Source organism: Vulpes vulpes, chromosome 10 (genome assembly GCF_048418805.1).
Source record: "Vulpes vulpes isolate BD-2025 chromosome 10, VulVul3, whole genome shotgun sequence".
Classification (NCBI taxonomy): domain Eukaryota; kingdom Metazoa; phylum Chordata; class Mammalia; order Carnivora; family Canidae; genus Vulpes; species Vulpes vulpes.
The window spans coordinates 17,658,317-17,676,930 of NC_132789.1; the positions used below are offsets into that span (position 1 = coordinate 17,658,317).

Consider the following 18,614-nt stretch of genomic DNA (forward strand, 5'->3'; position numbering starts at 1 on the left):
CCCTCAGGTGTTTAATAACTATCAAACAAGAATGAAGAGCTGGGTAAAATGGTGAAAAACTTCAAAGAGGTGGCCAGCATCCCTGACTTGGTTTATGTATACAAATTCTGACATGGGGGAACCCTGGGTGGCGCAGTGGTTTAGCGCCTGCCTTAGACCCAGTGCGCAATCCTGGAGACCCAGGATCGAATCCCACGTCGGGCTCCCGGTGCATGGAGCCTGCTTCTCCCTCTGCCTATGTCTCTGCCTCTCTCTCTCTCTCTGTGTGTGACTATCATAAATAAATAAAAATTAAAAAAAATTAAAAAAAAAACAAATTCTGACATGGGCATATAATAAATAAGTAGCATCTATAAGCATTTTGTATACAGATAGAGAATGTTGCTATTACCTGTTTATATTTTTTCTTTCTCTTGATTGAATGAAAGTTACTTAAGGAGAGTTTGTTTTTTTTTCTTTTTTCTTTTTTTATCCCAAACCCCACAAAAGTCCAACCTACTGGTGATAGATAAATGATCAATTAAGAATGAGTGAATTCAGATGAAAATTCTAGGTATCTTAATGGTTTCTAGTGATGACTTTCAGGTTCATGTATCTAAACTCTTCTTTCCATTTTCAGACAACATGCTATTTATAATGGGCTTATTCATACTACATTGATATTAATCTTTTACCAGAATGATTTAATCATTAATGATTAAAAATGATTTTTTTGTATAAAACATTTAATGTTAACCTACAACACAATGGGAACTTTTATGAAAAAAATTTAAAGTACACTAGATTTCTTCAGTAAATTATCACGTAAACTATTCAGGCGCAGTACCAAGTTGGGACACTGCATCTTTTGTGGAGGGATTTCCTGTTTGCTGCATTCCTCACAAGTCCTAAAAAAAAAAAAAAAAAAAGGAAACAGTTGCAAAGTGGAGCTCCTTGTTCAAGCACCAGGTAATACTCCCCTGATTTTGCATTCTGGGGGTTATCACTCTTTCCTCCCACAGTCATTTTCTGAAACTCTTTCCTTGGCCTTGGCACCATTAGCAATTTTCATAATGACTGCTCAGCTGAAGATTCTAGGTTCCTTATTATTTTTTAAGAGATATTCTCTGATCATTTTTTATCCAAACATCACAGTGGAGGCAAGCAAGGACAAAAGAAGTATTTGCTGCAGGAAATTCTGCAGAAGTGGAAGAAAAGACCAGAAATGCCCCACTAACTGCAGAAATTCAACGGACTCCAACTGGGTGTCTTTGCTTGGTCATTTCCCATGTCATTCAGTTGAATCTACAACGTCAGTTTTGGGATGCAGAAGAGAACTTGAAACAAGTGTTTTTTTTTTTTTTTTTAGGCTGATGGCTTGCTGTTTGATAAACAGCTGAAATAACCCGGAGGTGATCTGGAAATGAGCGAATCCTTGCAGATCATCGGCTTCTCAGTATTTTCTCCCTTGCAGGTCCCATGGAGTTCCGAGGTCCTTGGGAGTAACAGATTGTACTGGCTTTAAGTGACAAAATGTGCATCCTTCCTGGAGGAGGAAGGGAGATGACACCTATGCAGCAGCCCTACGGTAAGGAGACAGGAATGGGGTCTGAGCAAAGCAGGCTTGTTTCCACATGGACTAGGAAGGAACATGTGCTTCAGATAAAACTTCCTGAAACCTAAAGTAAATGGGTAGGCCATCCCAAGAACCGTACCGACATACACTTTTTCTTAACAGTCTGGCATCTGACCTCCTTCCCTGAACAAGTATTGAAAGGCCAAGAGACATAACGTGCACGTTGTAGAATAAGATGCAGACTGAATTAAGGAAAAAGTTTTACAACTTCCCAAAGATGTGTGGGCAAAACACCCAAAACAATACCCAACCTAGAGAAGGCCCTTAATATCCTGCCCTTCTGTGTACTGCCGGGGAAATAGCTATGAGTTTGACAGGGAGGGAGACTCAAAGTTATGTGGGAAAATTCCTCTTTGCATGGTTGTAAGCATGAAGCAGACTTCACATAAGGCTGAATAGAGAACATGCTTTATCCTGGTATCCATTCCAGTTACCTTTCATGCCAATAGACAGTGACTTCCCACTCATCTGGCCTTGAGGCAGCAGTAAACAAAATGGAATAATCGGCAGCGAGGAGCAGAATTAAATTAAATTTTCCTAGAGATGGTGTTTTAGACATCTGTGCCAAGACCACTGGGTAATTCCCGGGCTCCCTAGGTGGTGCCTTGTGAGGTTCCTTATTCTGTCCCTTACCCATGTTTACCCCAACCACTGTGGGATGCAGAGGAGAAGCCACGTACATCACTGCTACCTAAAAGAGAAAGAGTTGCCCTTAGATTTTAGGGAAGCAAGAGAGAAAGCCTTTGGAGACTGCAAATCTACCACGTTATGTTTTATCTTGATATGAAGCCTGGCCTCAAAGCATGCTAGGCTCCAGTTACTTCAGTAGGTTGCTGTGTTACAAGTCTGCACCAGTCTAGCTATAGAACACTTTGGAATATTTGCCAGCTCATGCTGACATCTGTTAATAATACATGGCATGACCCATGTACCCATTACCATAAACTCAACCAAAGAAGGGACATCCATCCAGAGGTTAAAAAACCCCTATTACCTCAAAACAGCAATAGAGGGAGAGGATTAAAACCTGCCTCCAGCAGGTGGCTATATCAGAAACTAACTGTACCTTCCAGCAGTTTACACACACCTGGAGTTCTGTCTTGGCTCCCTTCAAGGTTTCTAGTTCTATCCTTGAACCACCACCACCACCACCACCACCACCCACTTCTCCCACTGATACAGGCAGGGCACCATCATGGGGTTCTGCTGGTTCTACCATTGACCCTGCTAGTCCTTTGATAAGGCACCAAGATTGGCAATTCAGGAACACTCGGGGCTGGGCAGGAAGAGCACGTACACATCAGAAGAGGAATGAAGAGCTGCTATCCTTTGGTTCAGATTGCATAGTAACCATCTAGTACAGATTCCAAGGGACAACTGCAGTTAATGAGTATACACAGAGTTCACACTGCATATATGGGGATATCTGTACAGAGACTTTGTGGGGCAATGAACTCCAGATTTCTCCCAATACTCCAAGCGAGGCGCATAGATGGTAAGAAAGGACAGCAAGAGTTGGACAAAAAAGAACAACCTCTCTAGGAATGTGAGAGGGACAATGGCAAAAATAAGCACAAACCAGCCCAGGTCACCTTTATTACACTCTTGTGGGCTAAGGAGCCCAGAGCATGAATTCATGGGCTTAAGAATTGGCTCTTTATCAAATAAAGTTAAAAAAAAAAAAACCAGCTATGTTGTGGGACTCAGGAAATTTAACAAAACCCCCTACCCCTGGACAAGCAGAGCAGGACTGACTATTTTGGGCTGCACCCACCTTGTGCTGACCTGCTTATTACTTAGGGGCACAACATTGTCAGTCTCATTCCTTTGGTCATTACAAAGCAACAAAAAACATTTAGAAGTTATTCATAAAATGTGGGAAGTTCAAGGAACATCTCTCTTCTGTGCCTCTTCTCTGGTGGTGGGAGAAGCAAGTCCTCAGGAGATGCTGCAGTAGTAGCTGGTTGATAGATGTTTTTTTCCACTTTTATTTTTCATAAAAGCAAGGATGAATGAGAACTAGTGGGAATGTCCCCTTCCCCAGTTGGGACAATGACTGGGTCGAAGTCCTTCGACCTTTCTTTGGAAGGTGTGTGGTGCAGAGGCAGTAGGGAAGGGTGGGCTTGCCAGTGGGAACGTTCACTGCTGACCTTCGCACACACACACACAGGTGGTGACTCTTTTGGGCTGCATGGTTTCTGATCCTCCCTTAGGATACAGCAATCTTAAAAAAAATATTGTATTATAATAATAATATGAATTTCTCTCTCGGTTTTTGTTTGTTTGTTTGTTTCTCCATTTCTTTTAGGGATTAGGAGGGGAGAGGGAAGAAAAATGTCATTCATCTTTCAGGTCCTGAACAGAGAACTTCTGTGTGGCTAAGTCTGGCCTCCTGAAGTGTGGGGGTGTTGGGCCACTCCTCTGAAGGGATGCAAGGCAGCACCCGCCGGGGAAAGTTGGCTTCAATCTGAAACTTTTCAGGGCTTTCTTTCAAGGAGAAGAAGTAGTCATGGATTACTGTTAGAGACTGTGAAAAGTGGAATCATCTCTCTACTCGAGAATCATTGGCTAATTTGAAAATGATCTTGACACTTTCAGGGTCATCAGGGGAAGGCTCTGGGGGCAGATACTCCAGCTTCCCCTCCTTTTCCTCTTGTAGATTCCGCGCACCTCTCTCCTCTGCCAACTTTTGCTGTTGCACCTCCTCCTCCTCCTTGCGCCCCTTCAGCTCTGGCTCCTCCCGTGTCTTCCTTTCCTTCTCCTGGTCAGCCCTGAGAGAGGCCAGATAGGCCTCGTCTTTCTGTTGTCGCAGGACCTGGGTCTGATTTCGTTCTTCCCTTTCAAGGCGTTCTGACACGAGGTAAGTCTGGTTTGCATCCATGATACATGTCAGCTGGTTAATAAGGTCATCGGGTCCCACTGCAGTCGTTCTCTGATCCTTCAGCATAATCAAGGCCAGGAATGGATAGGTGTTCCCTCCTAAACCCTGCAAGACCCTATATCCCTCAGGTTTATTTGCGGAGCATGCCCAGCGAAGCATCCTAGTGTTTATTAGGGAAATAACTTCAGGGCCCAGAGTGTGTTGCAACAGAACTCATCGGAGTCCTGGGGATCATCTCCATGAAGACAAACCAAAAGCAACCAAAGCTCCCGCTTGGCATCGTTAAGTGCCTGGCTGTACGTTCCCTGGTGGAAGGCAGGGTGTGCCCTCCCATATTTCTCTTCAAAAGAGAGCATAAATGAAACAATGTCCCCAACGGGGTCAGTGACCCAGCTGCGAGGGGCAAACCTAAATATATCAAGTATTGTGTAGGTAAATCGGAATGGAAGCATTATTAAGTAATAACCCCATCCAGGCAGCCCCCTTGGCTGTGGTCTTGCAATAGCCTAACTGTAGAGCCTGTGCTCAACTGTATTAACTTGCAGGGGTCAGGATGGAGGTGGGTTGAAAACATCTGGCACACCCTCTTGTTCATTCAATCGGTCCTGTACAGCAGCCTCTATGTCCCAGTAATGCTGTTCCAAGGGATGGCAGCATTGATCCATAGTTGCTATGCCAGTTAGATCCTGAAACTGCAGCAGTTTCTCTGTCTGCTCCTGGGTTATATCCGGCTCCTCAGGCGCTGCCATTTGGCCGCCGCCTCTACGCTTCTTAAAGGAATGATTTGATTACCTCTTATTGTAACATAATTTCCTGTTTTGATTTTCATACTCTGGGTGTTTTGTTTTGTTTTGCCTGTTTAAAAATTTTCCTCTAATTAAGTTGCTGATTTTAAAAATACATTACTCAAGGTTGCTTTTTCTTTGAACAGAATGAATAACAGTGCAGAATGACCACATTTAAAAAAAAATTACGCTTGAAACAGTACTTAATTCCATGTTATTTGCCATATTCAATTCGGTTTTCTTTTGTTGCTTAGCCCTATAAGACTACCTTTATATAAATAATATTTCCTTTCGAGCACTAGCCATATGAATTAACAAATGTCATACCTGAACTCTGACTGAATCATATTAATTTTGTCTTAATAATTATGTAAAAAATAATTATGTATATGTGCATACTTTTTTGTGGGGAAGGAGTGTAGAATAAAAGAAAGAATGAAAACAGATCCAGAATATTTTTTCATTAATGTATCTTGAAAAAATTAAAATGTACTTGTCCATACAAGTACATCTTTATTAAGATGAAACTTTGTTCATAATAAATAATTCTGCTATAAAACGTCTTAAATCCATAAGCTTTGTCAAAATGGTAAAATTGCTGAATAAACTGGCAACATAACTGGAAAGAAAACACAGACCTATGCACACAAACACACATTAAATAAGTAGCCATGAAGTCACAGTTTGACCCAGTGAAGAATTTAAAACTAGAAGCAAAAGGTAGTCCTTTTATAAATTGCTGATCTCCTCATACACCTTGTTGCTACGTTAGTTGTTTTGCTTAGGAAAGAGGATCATTCTGACAGCTACAATTTGTGTTTCTCTATAAAATTGGAGTTGAAATATTATCAGATATTCTTATGATCTGTTTGATATTTTTAAGAGTATTATTTATACAATATTGAAATAATGAGGAGACATCTAGTCACATGTTTTTTATTTACCAAAATTGGGCATCTTCTATTACCTCCATGGTGGCATCCAAGCCATTTCCCAGTTGGCTTTGTTTAGAGAGGTAAAATTAACTCATTCTCTCACCATCAAATGCCTAAAAGCCCAACTGGGAAATAGAGAGTAAGTAAGACCAAGAGAGATGATATTTATTGTCAAAAGGGATAACAGCTTAATAACTTAGTTATGACTTCTATAATAAATAAGTTTGTATTACATAGATATCACATATGTAATATTTAAATATTACAAACATGTTACTTATATAATGTATAAATATATAGTTACTCATATATATTAGTATATGTATCAATTGTATATAGATAGCATTGCTATTTCTTATATATATACCTACACACACAGAAGTATATATTGCATATGCCCTGTTTGTGTGTGTGTGTGTGTGTGTGTGAGTTAGGAAAATGTTAAAACAAGATCTCAATTAGAAATTCAGGTCCTAAAGACCATTCTAAGACATTATACTTTATTTGCTATGTGAGTTGTGTCTTGGAGCAATACTTCTGAAAGTTTGTTGCTTAAAGGAAGCATTGTGCTATACATTCCTACCTTAATGCCAGTTAATAAGTGAGGTAGGGGAAAGCGTCCATGAAGCTCCCTGGAACCTATTTGCTATACTACTCTAGGAACACTTTTAGTTATCTAAGCCCTCCTTATTGTTGTTATTTTTGACTTCATATATCTAGGGATCAATATATACGAAGTCATCTTTAACATCTGAGTACAACTCTGTTCCCATTATTCACTCACAGTCCTAAACACGGGATTTGGCGATTTAGCAGGTATTCCTTGAGTGCCTACTGTTGGTCTAGGTACTGAGTGAGCTATGGCTGGAAATACAATGAAGAGATTCCCATACTCATGAACTTAATAGTTTAAGGTAGACAAGGAAATGATCATATAAAATGCAAAATATAAGTGGCAGCATCTATAAATATAGAAAGCAGGTATTTCCTTAACTTTGAATGGCCAATCTGCATATATATGCAGCCCTCTGGACTGAGACCTGCAGTGCTCTGGAATTCAGCCAAGCCCAGAAATGATTTATTCTGGAAATTTGCTCACAGAGATGGGACTCAAAACATGTGGCTGATTCATTTTTGAAAACTTTTATTGAAGATGTAGAGACTTTTTACCTTTATTTACTTTTAGGTAGAAGTCAAATATTTCTGAGGGCTGTGGATTACTGCAAACTGAGTTTTAAACTATCCAATGGTGTTAAACTTGATCAGATGCTCTGAAAAGATAGCATGAAGTTTTTTTTTTTTTTTTAGATAGCATGAAGTTAAAAGTAAATTGAAAGACTGTAAACCTATTACTGTTTTCAATTTGAATGTTAGTTTGTGATTTGAAATTAGTGTGGAAGAAAAAACCAAATATCCAGTGATTAAAACTCAGAGCAGCATTGCTAAAACATTGCTCCAGAGGGGAGGGCTATGAAAATCCTATACAAATACATTCAAGAAGAGGTTTAGTTTTAAAAGGCAACAAAGGCAGTAAAATCTGTATTTTTCCATTCACAGTGTAAACTCTTTTAAATGCTCTTTAGCTACTTGCTTATCATATCTACCAGAGTTTAATGTAGAGAAACATGCTGAGTAGAAAAGTGAGCCCACATGAAGGAGCCTGGAAATGTTATAGAGCAAAGCTTTTTCAAAAAGTATTTATTTTCTATATGGCCAACAGCAGAAAGGCATGGGACACTATGGTGTACAGAGAGTTAAACTGTGTGCGTGTCTGGGGGTGGGGTGGCAAATGTAAGAAGAAATACTAATTCTGAGCCCTCAAAAACCTTTCCACTTTTCTGATAGCAAACTCTATTTGAATATGCATGTTCAGCCTCTCCTAAGAGAAATCTTGTTCCTAGCCAAGAAAGGTAATGTCATATCAATCTAAACATTCAGCTATACATTGAATGTGCTGATCTGGTCATTAGGAACAAGGATACTGGTTACACATGCACTATTTCTGTTACCTGTTTCCTAAGAGATATCAAGATAATTGCTTTTTGTGCTTCAGTAATATTCTATGCATAATATTTCACTTGCTGCATTATTTTATAAGTATCTACCTCTGTATATATCTCTCTGCTTGAGGACGGGTACTCTTAATTGTCTTTCTGTTTGCAACACCTAACTCAGTGCTTGGCAGAAGGTTGGCACATGGTGTTTAATTCAAGGAATGACTATGTTTTTTGGCAGGCCAACTTCCTCTATAACTCACCAAGTACGGTTTTCTTTCTTTAAAGACTTTCTAAATAGAATGTATAAGTTAAAGGGCAAGAATTAATTATTAACAATTTGCCTAAGAAATTAAGTCTCTAGATGGCATAAATCATATGCTATCAGTAACATTCATGCTTCTGTTGAAAACCTATCAACCCTTCTACAATTTCAACTTACAATCTAAAATGTGAAAATATTCAGCTGGAGATGATCAAACCCACTGGGCTGGACAGAGCAATAGGTCAGCACCTTTGCCCACATCCACAGCCTGGAGGTGTTAGAAAGTAAGCAGCGCCTTCATCATTCTGGCAATCTATTTTAGTCTAAGTCTACATCAAAAGCCTGTCAGGGCTCAGTGCTGATAACAAAGCACTATCGCTTTTCAAAGTGACAGAGCATAGTGACATATCAACACTAGGACTTAAATGAAAAACCCCTTCTAATTTAATGGGGAATCTGCTGAAGCTGTATTCAGCCCAGAATCCTGGTTTTCAATTAAAACTTTTTCAGGGGATCCCTGGGTGGCTCAGCAGTTTGGTGCCTGCCTTTTGCCCAGGGCGTGATCCTGGAATTCCGGGATCGGGTCCCGCATTGGGCTCCCGGCATGGAGCCTGCTTCTCCCTCTGCCTGTGTCTCTGCACGCCCCCGCCCCCATGTGTATCATGAATAAATAAATAAATCTTAAAAAAAAAAAACTTTTTCATAGCAAGAGAAAAGTTTGGCATATCCTTTCCTTTTTTGAGGCAGTTATGGAATTGTGTGGAGAAGACAGTAGTATGGTGTAGAGATGGCCCGGTACTAGCTAAGTACGTATGAGCCCTTCTCATCCACTAATTGCAGTTCCAACAGTATAACAAAAGTCTTACCTAAAACTCATACTGCTGAAAAGATCCTTTCTCTCAACACAACTTTTCTTCAATGAATGTTTTTTTCTGACACAGAGCATAAGAAGACAAAGGGGAACAATATATCAATTACTTACTACCTGCTTGTGCCAAGTACTATCAGTATAGGGAGGGGAAGGGGCTCTCACCTATGTTATTTCATGTAAATATTACCTATGCTATTTCATTCCTACTAAGGTATAGAATGTAGATGTCTATTTTCATGTTTTGTTCATACAGAAAAAGAAACACATGAGTAATTAAGCAGCTTCTGTATGGTCACACACCCATTAAGGGGTAGAGTTGCAATATGCCCACCTAGTCTTTTATATTAGCTACAATATTGCTAAAATTTAAATGTGGAGAACTATGGATAACATCAACGTGCTGACATAATTAAACATTTATTTATTTATTTATTTATTTATTTATTTATTTATTTAATGGTGTTTCTCACTTGCACTTTCCTTTTTAAAAAAAGATTTCATTTACTTATTCGAGAGCGAGAGAGAGGGGCACAGACACAGACAGAGGGAGAAGCAGGCTCCCCGCAGGGAGCCCGATGAGGGACTCGATTCCGGGACCCTGGATCACGCCCTGAGCTGAAGGCAGACACTCAACCGCCGAGCCACCCAGGCGTCCCTCACTTGCACTTTCCTTAAACGAATTTCTTGAAACATATATCTTAAAACAAGCTTCGTTTTTTGGGTATCTTTTCTTAAAGGTTTTATTTAAATTCCAGTTAGTTTCAGGTGATTAACAATTACATGAAGACCTAAAACCGTAAGAGTTTTAGAAAAAAACAGGGAAAAAATATCCCTGATATTGGTCTTTGCAATGACGCATTATATATGACACCAAAATTATAAGCAATAAAACCAAAAAAAAGTGAGATAATATCAACTTAAAATACTCTTGCACAACAAAATGAAAAGCAACCCATGGCAAGGAAAACGGTATTTGCAAACAGCACTTAACATCTAAAATATATAAGAAAATTCAACAGCAAAAAACAATCTGATTTAAAATGGGTAAAAGATTTGAATAGACTGTTTTCCCTGAAGAAGATATGCAAATGGCCAATATGTACATGAAAATGTCCTTAACATTACTGATCATCACAAAAGTGCAAATCAAAATCACAGTGAATGTTACCTCATACTTGTCAGAATGGCTATCAGGAAGATAAGTGATAACAAGTGCTGGTGGCAAGGATTTGAAGTTAAGGGAATCCTTGTGCAAGTTGGTTGGGAATGTAATTCAATATGGGTACTATGGAAGGCAATATGGAGGATGGAGGTTCCTCAAAAAATTAAAAATAGAACTCCATATGATCCAGCAACCACCCTATGGTTACATAACCAAAATAAAATAAAATCCCTCTCTGAAAGAGATTTCTGTATTTCCATGTTTATTGAAGCATTATTTACAATAGCTAAGACATGGAAACAACATACTATACATAAACAAATAGATGAATAAAGAAAAAATATATGAATATTATTCAGCCATTAAAAAGGGAAACCTGCTGTTTGGTTTTTTTTCTTTTGTTTCGTTTGTTTATTTTTTTAATTTCTTTTTATTGGAGTTCAATTTGCCAACATATAGCATAACACCCAGTGTTCATCCCATCAAGTGCCCCCCCTCAGGTCCCATCACCCAGTCACCCCAACCCCCACACCCACCTCCCTTTCCACCACCCCTTCTTCGTTTCCCAGAGTTAGCAGTCTCTCATGTTCTCTTGCCCTCTCTGATATTTCCCCACTCATTTTCTCTCCTTTCCCCTTCATGCCCTTTAACTATTTTCATATTCCCCAACTTAATGAGACCATATAATGTTTGTCCTTTTGTGTGTGTGTGTGTGTGTGTGTGTGTGTGTGTGTGTGTGTGTGTTCCATCCTTGGAACAAAAGGATGATTTATTTATTTATTTTATTTTTTATTGGTGTTAAATTTGCCAACATATAGAACAACACCCAGTGCTCATCCCATCAAGTGCCCCCCTCACTGCCCGTCACCCAGTCACCCCCACCCCTGCCCACCTCCCTTTCTACCACCCTTTGTTCGTTTCCCAGAGTTAGCAGACTCTCATGTTCTGTCCCCTTTCTGATATTTCCCACTCATTTTTTTTCTTTTTCCCTTTATTCCCTTTCACTACTTTTTATATTCCCCAAATGAATGAGACCACATAATGTTTGTCCTTTTCTGATTGACTTATTTCACTCAGCATAATACCCTCCTGGTCCATCCACGTCGAAGCAAATGGTGGGTCTTTGTCGTTTCTCAAGGCTGAGTAATATTCCATAGTATACACAGACCACGGTTTCTTTATCCATTCATCTTTTGATGGACGCCGAAGCTCCTTCCCCAGTTTGGCTATTGTGGACGTTGCTCCCATAAACACTGGGGTGTAGGTGTCCCAGCGTTTCACTGCATCTGTATCTTTGAGGTAAATCCCCAACAGTGCAATTGCTGGGTCGTAGGGCAGGTCTATTTTTAACTCTTTGAGGAAACTCCACACAGTTCTCCAGAGTGGCTGCACCAGTTCACATCCCCACTGACGGAGTAAGAGGGTTCCCCTTTGTCCACATTCTCTCCAACATTTGTTGTTTCCTGTCTTGTGACTTTTCCCCAATTCTCACTGGTGTGAGGTGGTATCTCATTGTGGTTTGGTTTTATATTTCCCTGATGGCCAGTGATGCGGCGCTTGTTGGTCATATCTATGTCTTCCTCTGTATGATTTCTGTTCATGTCTTTTGCCCATTTCATGATTGGATTGTTTCTTTGCTGTTGAGTTTAATAAGCTCTTTATAGATCTCAGATACTAGCCCTTTATCTGAGAGGTCATTTGCAAATAACTTTTCCCATTCTGTAGGTTGTCTTTTACTTTTGTGGACTGTTTCTTTTGCTGTGCAGAAGCTTCTTATCTTGATGAAGTCCCAATAATTCATTTTTGCTTTTGTTTCTCTTGCTTTCATGGATGTATCTTGCAATAAGTTGCTGTGGCCAAGTTCAAAAATGGTGTTGCCTGTGTTCTCCTCTAGGATTTTGATGGAATCTTGTCTCACATTTAGGTCTTTCATCCATTTTGAGTTCATCTTTGTGTATGGTATCAGAGAATGGTCTAGTTTGATTCTTCTGTATTTGGATGTCCAATTTTCCCAGCACCATTTATTGAAGAGACTGTCTTTTTTCCAGGGAGAGTCTTCCTGCTTTGTCGAATATTAGTTGACCATAAAGTTGAGGGTCCACTTCTGGATTCTCTATTCGGTTCCATTGATCTATGGGTCTGTTTTTGTGCCAGTACCACACTGTCTTGATGACCACAGCTTTGTAGTACAACCTGAAATCTTGCATTGTGATGCCCCCAGCTATGGTTTTCTTTCTTAATATTCCCCTGGCTATTTGGGGTCTTTTCTGATTCCACACAAATCTTAAGATGGTTTGAAGAAAGTCCATGGTATTTTGATAGGGATTGCATGAAATGTGTAAATTGCCCTGGGTAGCATGGACATTTTCACAATATTAATTCTTCCAATCCATGAGCATGGAATATTTTTCCATCTCTTTGTGTCTTCCTCAATTTCTTTCAGAAGTGTTCTATCGTTTTTAGGGTATAGATCCTTTACCTCTTTGGTTAGGTTTATTCCTAGGTATCTTATGCTTTTGGGTGCAGTTGTAAATGGGATTGACTCCTTAATTTCTCTTTCTTCAGTCTCATTGTTAGTGTATAGAAATGCCATTGATTTCTGGGCATTGATTTTGTATCCTGCCACGCTACCAAATTGCTGTATGAGTTCTCGCAATCTTGGGGTGGAGGCTTTTGGGTTTTCTATGTAGAGTATGTCATCGGCGAAGAGGGAGAGTTTGACTTCTTCTTTGCCAATTTGAATGCCTTTAATGTCTTTTTGTTGTCTGATTGCTGAGGCGAGGACTTCCAGTACTATGTTGAATAGCAGTGGTGAGAGTGGACATCCCTGTCTTGTTCCTGATCTTAGGGAAAAGGCTCCCAGTGCTTCCCCATTGAGAATGATATTTGCTGTGGGCTTTTCGTAGATGGCGCTTAAGATGTCGAGGAATGTTCCCCTATCCCTACACTCTGAAGAGTTTTGATCAGGAATGGATGCTGTATTTTGTCAAATGCTTTCTCTGCATCTAATGAGAGGATCATATGGTTCTTGGTTTTTCTCTTGCTGATATGATGAATCACATCGATTGTTTTACAAGTGTTGAACCAGCCTTGTGCGGGACAGCTTCTCATTCTTGTTTTCCGTGACCTCGATAGACAGTTTTGAAGGGATGTGTTGGTCAGCTATTTTGTGTTTTTTTTTTAATTATTTTTTTATTTATCTATGATAGTCACCCCCAGAGAGAGAGAGAGAGGCAGAGACAGGCAGAGGGAGAAGCAGGCTCCATGCACCGGGAGCCCGACGTGGGATTCGATCCCGGGTCTCCAGGATCGCGCCCTGGGCCAAAGGCAGGCGCCAAACCGCTGCGCCACCCAGGGATCCCATGGTCAGCTACTTTGTTGCAGGAGCCTCAATTTGGGTGTGTCTGATATTTCTGTCATGAGTAGGCTGGGAATATGGAATTTTGGAAAGACTACCACAGTGGTGAAGTGCTTCTGTGCCTTTCCATCCCATCTCAGTTGGGGGTGCATGAGATTCACACAGCATTACTGCTGACTTTCATCACTGACTTTTGTCACTCAGTTAAAGTTGTGTGTGCCAGTCTGCTGCCCCAAGTCACTGTTTCCCTCTCTCTACACTCTGTTGTTTAGAAGTGTGCTCTAAATCTACCCCACCTTTGGGGTAGGGGGTGGGGAGGATTTTCCTTCACCTCCTGAAGTGAGGAGTCTATTATTAGGAATTCTTTTATTTTTTATTTTTTAAGATTTTATTTATTCATTCATGAGAGATACAGAAACATATGCAGAGGGAGAAGCCAGTTCCCCGTGGGGAGCCTGATGCAGAACTCAATCCCAGGACCCCAGCATCATGACCTGAGCCAAAGGCAGTTATTCAACCACTGAGCCAGGTGCCCCTATCTGGAATTCTATTAAAGCAAAATTAGCCTTTTCTCCCCTATTTGTTCATTTGTTTATATCAATATAAACTTGTGTATATTTATTTCATATTTTGGTTATAGTCCAATGCCGTATTATTAAGAAATCTTTTTGAGTGACAAAAAAAATGAATTAAAGTATCTCCACAATGCTCTGAGGTTGGTACCATTATTATGTCCACTTTACAGGTGAGGAAACTGAATCTTAATGTCAAAATGGCACAGGCCAGATTTGAATCTGTCTGGGTCAGGCAAAAATTGCTCCAGGTTGCTTGCAGGAATTGTCTGCTGGATAACACACACTTTCCTCTCTCTAGACTTCAGAGGATCCAAACACATCCAGGCCTCCCCTTCTCAATTACCTTCTTCCCTATCCCTTACCCCAATTTGCTCTATTAATTAATTTGTACTTTTATAAAGTTTCTCTTGCCAGAATGTTGAGCAAAAATCACGTCTACCATTTCCACACAGCAGTTATTTCTATCTTCTAAGTTCCCTCCCTGTCTTAACTCCTTGGCATCCATTGTTTTATATTCTATTAGCTCATATGGGCAGAGGACTTGGCAGTTTGTAAAATGCTTTCACACATCATCTGATCCTTGTGATGTCCTTATGAGGTAAGCATCACAACCAATGTGTTTCCCATTCTCTATGGGAGATAGTTGAGGTCAATGAGCCTGAGAAACTTCCCCAGGACCTACTGCTGGGAAGTGGTAAACCCTATAAGGCAGAAGGAACACCATGTAGAATGACTCAAAGGCAAAAACCAGTATGGGACATTTGAGCCAGTGCCCACTGTTCATTATGGAGTATTAATGTGTAACACATTGGTGCCTATTCATATTATTTATTCTTTTTGATTCATTCTTGGTAGGTTTTATGCTTCTAGAAATGTATTCATTTCTTCTAGGTTATCCAATTTGGTGGCATATAATTGTATATGGCAGTTATTTTCTGATCACATGCATTCCTGTAGTGTCAGTTGTAATGGCTCCTTTAGTTTCTAATTTTATTTATTGAAATCTTTTTGTCTCGTTTAGTGTAGCTAAAGGTTTGAGAGTTTCATCTTTCAAAAATACACGTACATTTTAAAGATTTGTTTTGAGAGAGAAAGAGAGAGAGCACACAGGTGGGAAGAGAGAGAATCTCAAGCAGGCTCTGCACTCATGACCTTGAGATCATGACCTGAGCTGAAACCAAGAGTCAAAGGCTTAACTGACTATACTACCCAGGTGCCCTGATATATATATGTTTATTTATGTATGTAATATGTATGTCCAATGTGGGACTCAAACTCATGACCCCAAGATTAATAGTCATATGCTTTACTGATGGAGCCAGCCAGACACGCCTGTTTTATCTTTTTGAAAAACCAGCTCTTAGTTTCATTGATTGATCATTTTTTATTGTTCTTCTAGTCTCTATTTCTTTTATTTCCAGTAAATACCAGTGCATACCTTACTAGGTATGAATCTTTTTCAGCTTTGTCCAAAGGTTTGACATTACCCGTCCAATTAAGACAATGAGGATAATATATACTACTTAGATAAAACTCAGCGCATCACCTGCATGTTTTGCTATTCATTTTGCCCTCTCTATGACATTATACACACTTTTTACCCCATCATCAGATGCTATGTCCTTTAACCCACTGATTGCAACTTATTTTAAAGTAACTCTTAACTTCTCTCTGATAGATAGCTAAAGTTTTGATGGAGTGACAAGGAGTTGTAAAGCATAAAAAATTTTAGATACAAAATGGCCCTTTTGTATCTAAAGGATAACCTTAGACCCTATAAGCTCTCTTGAACTGTCTATTTCCTGTAGGCTTTGCCCACTACTTATTATTTTTCCAACACTAGCAAAATGACTATTTCATACAAATATTTAAGTGTTTTGTTGAATTAATGGACAATATAAAATGTGTATCGGGGGTCCCTGGGTGGTTCAGTGGTTTAGTGCCGCCTTCAGCCCAGGGCGTGATCCTGGAGACCCGGGATAGAGTCCCAAGTTGGGCTCCCTGCATGGAGCCTGCTTCTCCCTCTGCCTGTGTCTCTGCCTCTCTCTCTCTCTTGTGTCTCTCATGAATAAATGAATAAAATCTTTTAAAAAAGTGTATCTAGAACAGGGATAGGAGAAGAAAAGAGAGAAAAAGGCAAACATACTGGGGAAAGTTAGTTGAGAAAATGAATTCTACCAAATGGCTCATTTTTGTTAGGTACCAAGTTGAAAGTACATCCTCTTTCTTAATTCTTACTCTGCCTTGTCTTCACCTTCATCAAATGAAAACAAACAAACAAACAAACAAACAAATAACTAAAGTTGATCTATGTGAAGTTATACAATGCCTTAGGGTTTTTTAGAACATATAAGTATAATGAAATTGGAACCATTAATTGAATCACACAATAATTCTACAGAGAAGAGAAAAAAATGTATTGAAAAGAAGAAACTGGTTCATAAAATAAGATTAAAAAATACATCTTTTAAAAATAAGATTAAAAAATACATCTAATCTTTTAATAAGATTAAAAAAATACATTTGAGTTTCAAGTTTAAAAAAATGCCAACACCAAAGACTGGCATCGAGTGGTAACAGTGGCAGTTTATTAATAATCTGTCATGTAAAGCTGACACAGTATATGCTGAATTCTGCTCTGCTTTACAATGAAATCCCATCCATTTTATTACTACCAGAATTAAATATGTTCTATTGAAAGGCTTTAGTAAGCTTAAATATGATTTAAAGTTCTTTTTCCAATACATTTATTGCTTTCCTAACACCTTATTATCAAGAAGTCAGATCAACAAAAGTCTAATCTTGATTCTCCCACATATCCATGGTATACCAAACAGGGAGCAAGATAAAACACACATGTTTATAGGGGTTGATAGGTTTGCCTTTAGGCAAATGGAAAAGTCATAGCAACTAAATTACTTGTGTCTGACACGTTGGGAGCAGGGAGGAGACTGCTGGAAATAATATGGGGTAAGTATTAAATAATAAAGGGTAAGTATTAAAAGTTACACCTGTAGAATTCACAGATGGATAATTTATTTAATCAGAATTAGGTGTGAGCTATCCAGATAGGAAGAATCTATTTAAAGGTGTAAAAAGGTGATTGTCCATATTCAGACTAAAGGATTTGGAGGAGGTATTTTATTAGTAAACATCAATGAACCAGATTTTCATAAATGGTAATTGAAGTTAAATTCCATTTTTTCTACGTATTGTTCAGTTTGGCTATGCAGGATTATATCACCACCAGTTACCTAACATATTTTACATGACCTCTGTTAGTGTCAGGCTTCCAAAAGTGTGCTATGAGGATCTGAGGGAAGACAGGCTAAAAAGCATATGAGCCAATCCAATTAGTAGAAAGGTTAAGAGTCATTACACAGTAAAACAACTGGAACAGAGTTCAGGATTTGGCATAGCGATCAGTAAAGAAATAAGTAAAACTCTGTACTATAAATATGTTGAGTTAGAATACTAGTTTTCATCCATCAGATAGTTAAGAGTATTCTTATTACTGAATAGTAAGACCATAATCTCAGATACACTTGTCTTTATTCCATGATTAAAACGTTTTTCAAATGAAACTTGAGAATTTGTGTCTATTTCCAAAATCTCAGAATAGAAATATAAATACAAAAGCTCTGCAAGATTTCCAACTTTAATCTCTTTCATTGAAAATATTAATCATCAAGTAGCAATATTCTAACACCTACTACTAGATAAGAGTGCAGAGAGGAGGATGTGGGGAAAGAGGATACCAGGAAGTAAGTATACTACCCAAGATAAAATTTTGCCATGGATAATAGAAATGAAAAGGGGTGTATGTGAGTGTATGTGTGTGTATTTCTCATTTATTGGAGAAAGCATTATATAACGGTACTTGTTAATAAATTTCTACAAAGAAGAGGTTTACAAGTTCAAAAGAAGAATAGAAGAGAAGTAGAACAGCAGAAGCCTCAGTTTTCCCCATTCTAAATTCAGACAATTGGAAGTGACAATTTTTAAAGTTTCATAATTCTCAGATAGACAATTCCAAGTGAATTTCCATAAACCATAATTGACTCATGATCATTGGCTAAGTAGCTCAACATGTAATTCACCATGTGAATATAAATGGAAACTTTGGTCAAAATAAAAGTGTCTTAAAAAAATAAATAAAAGTATTTTTTGTAT

The 18,614-nt window shown here is 38.9% G+C and overlaps 1 pseudogene; it reads right to left on the minus strand.

Moving 5' to 3' along the window:
- Window positions 1-442: 442 nt before the first annotated feature.
- The window catches only part of LOC140594268 (FAS-associated factor 2 pseudogene), a 65,188-nt pseudogene continuing 47,016 nt past the window's right edge, over window positions 443-18,614 (minus strand).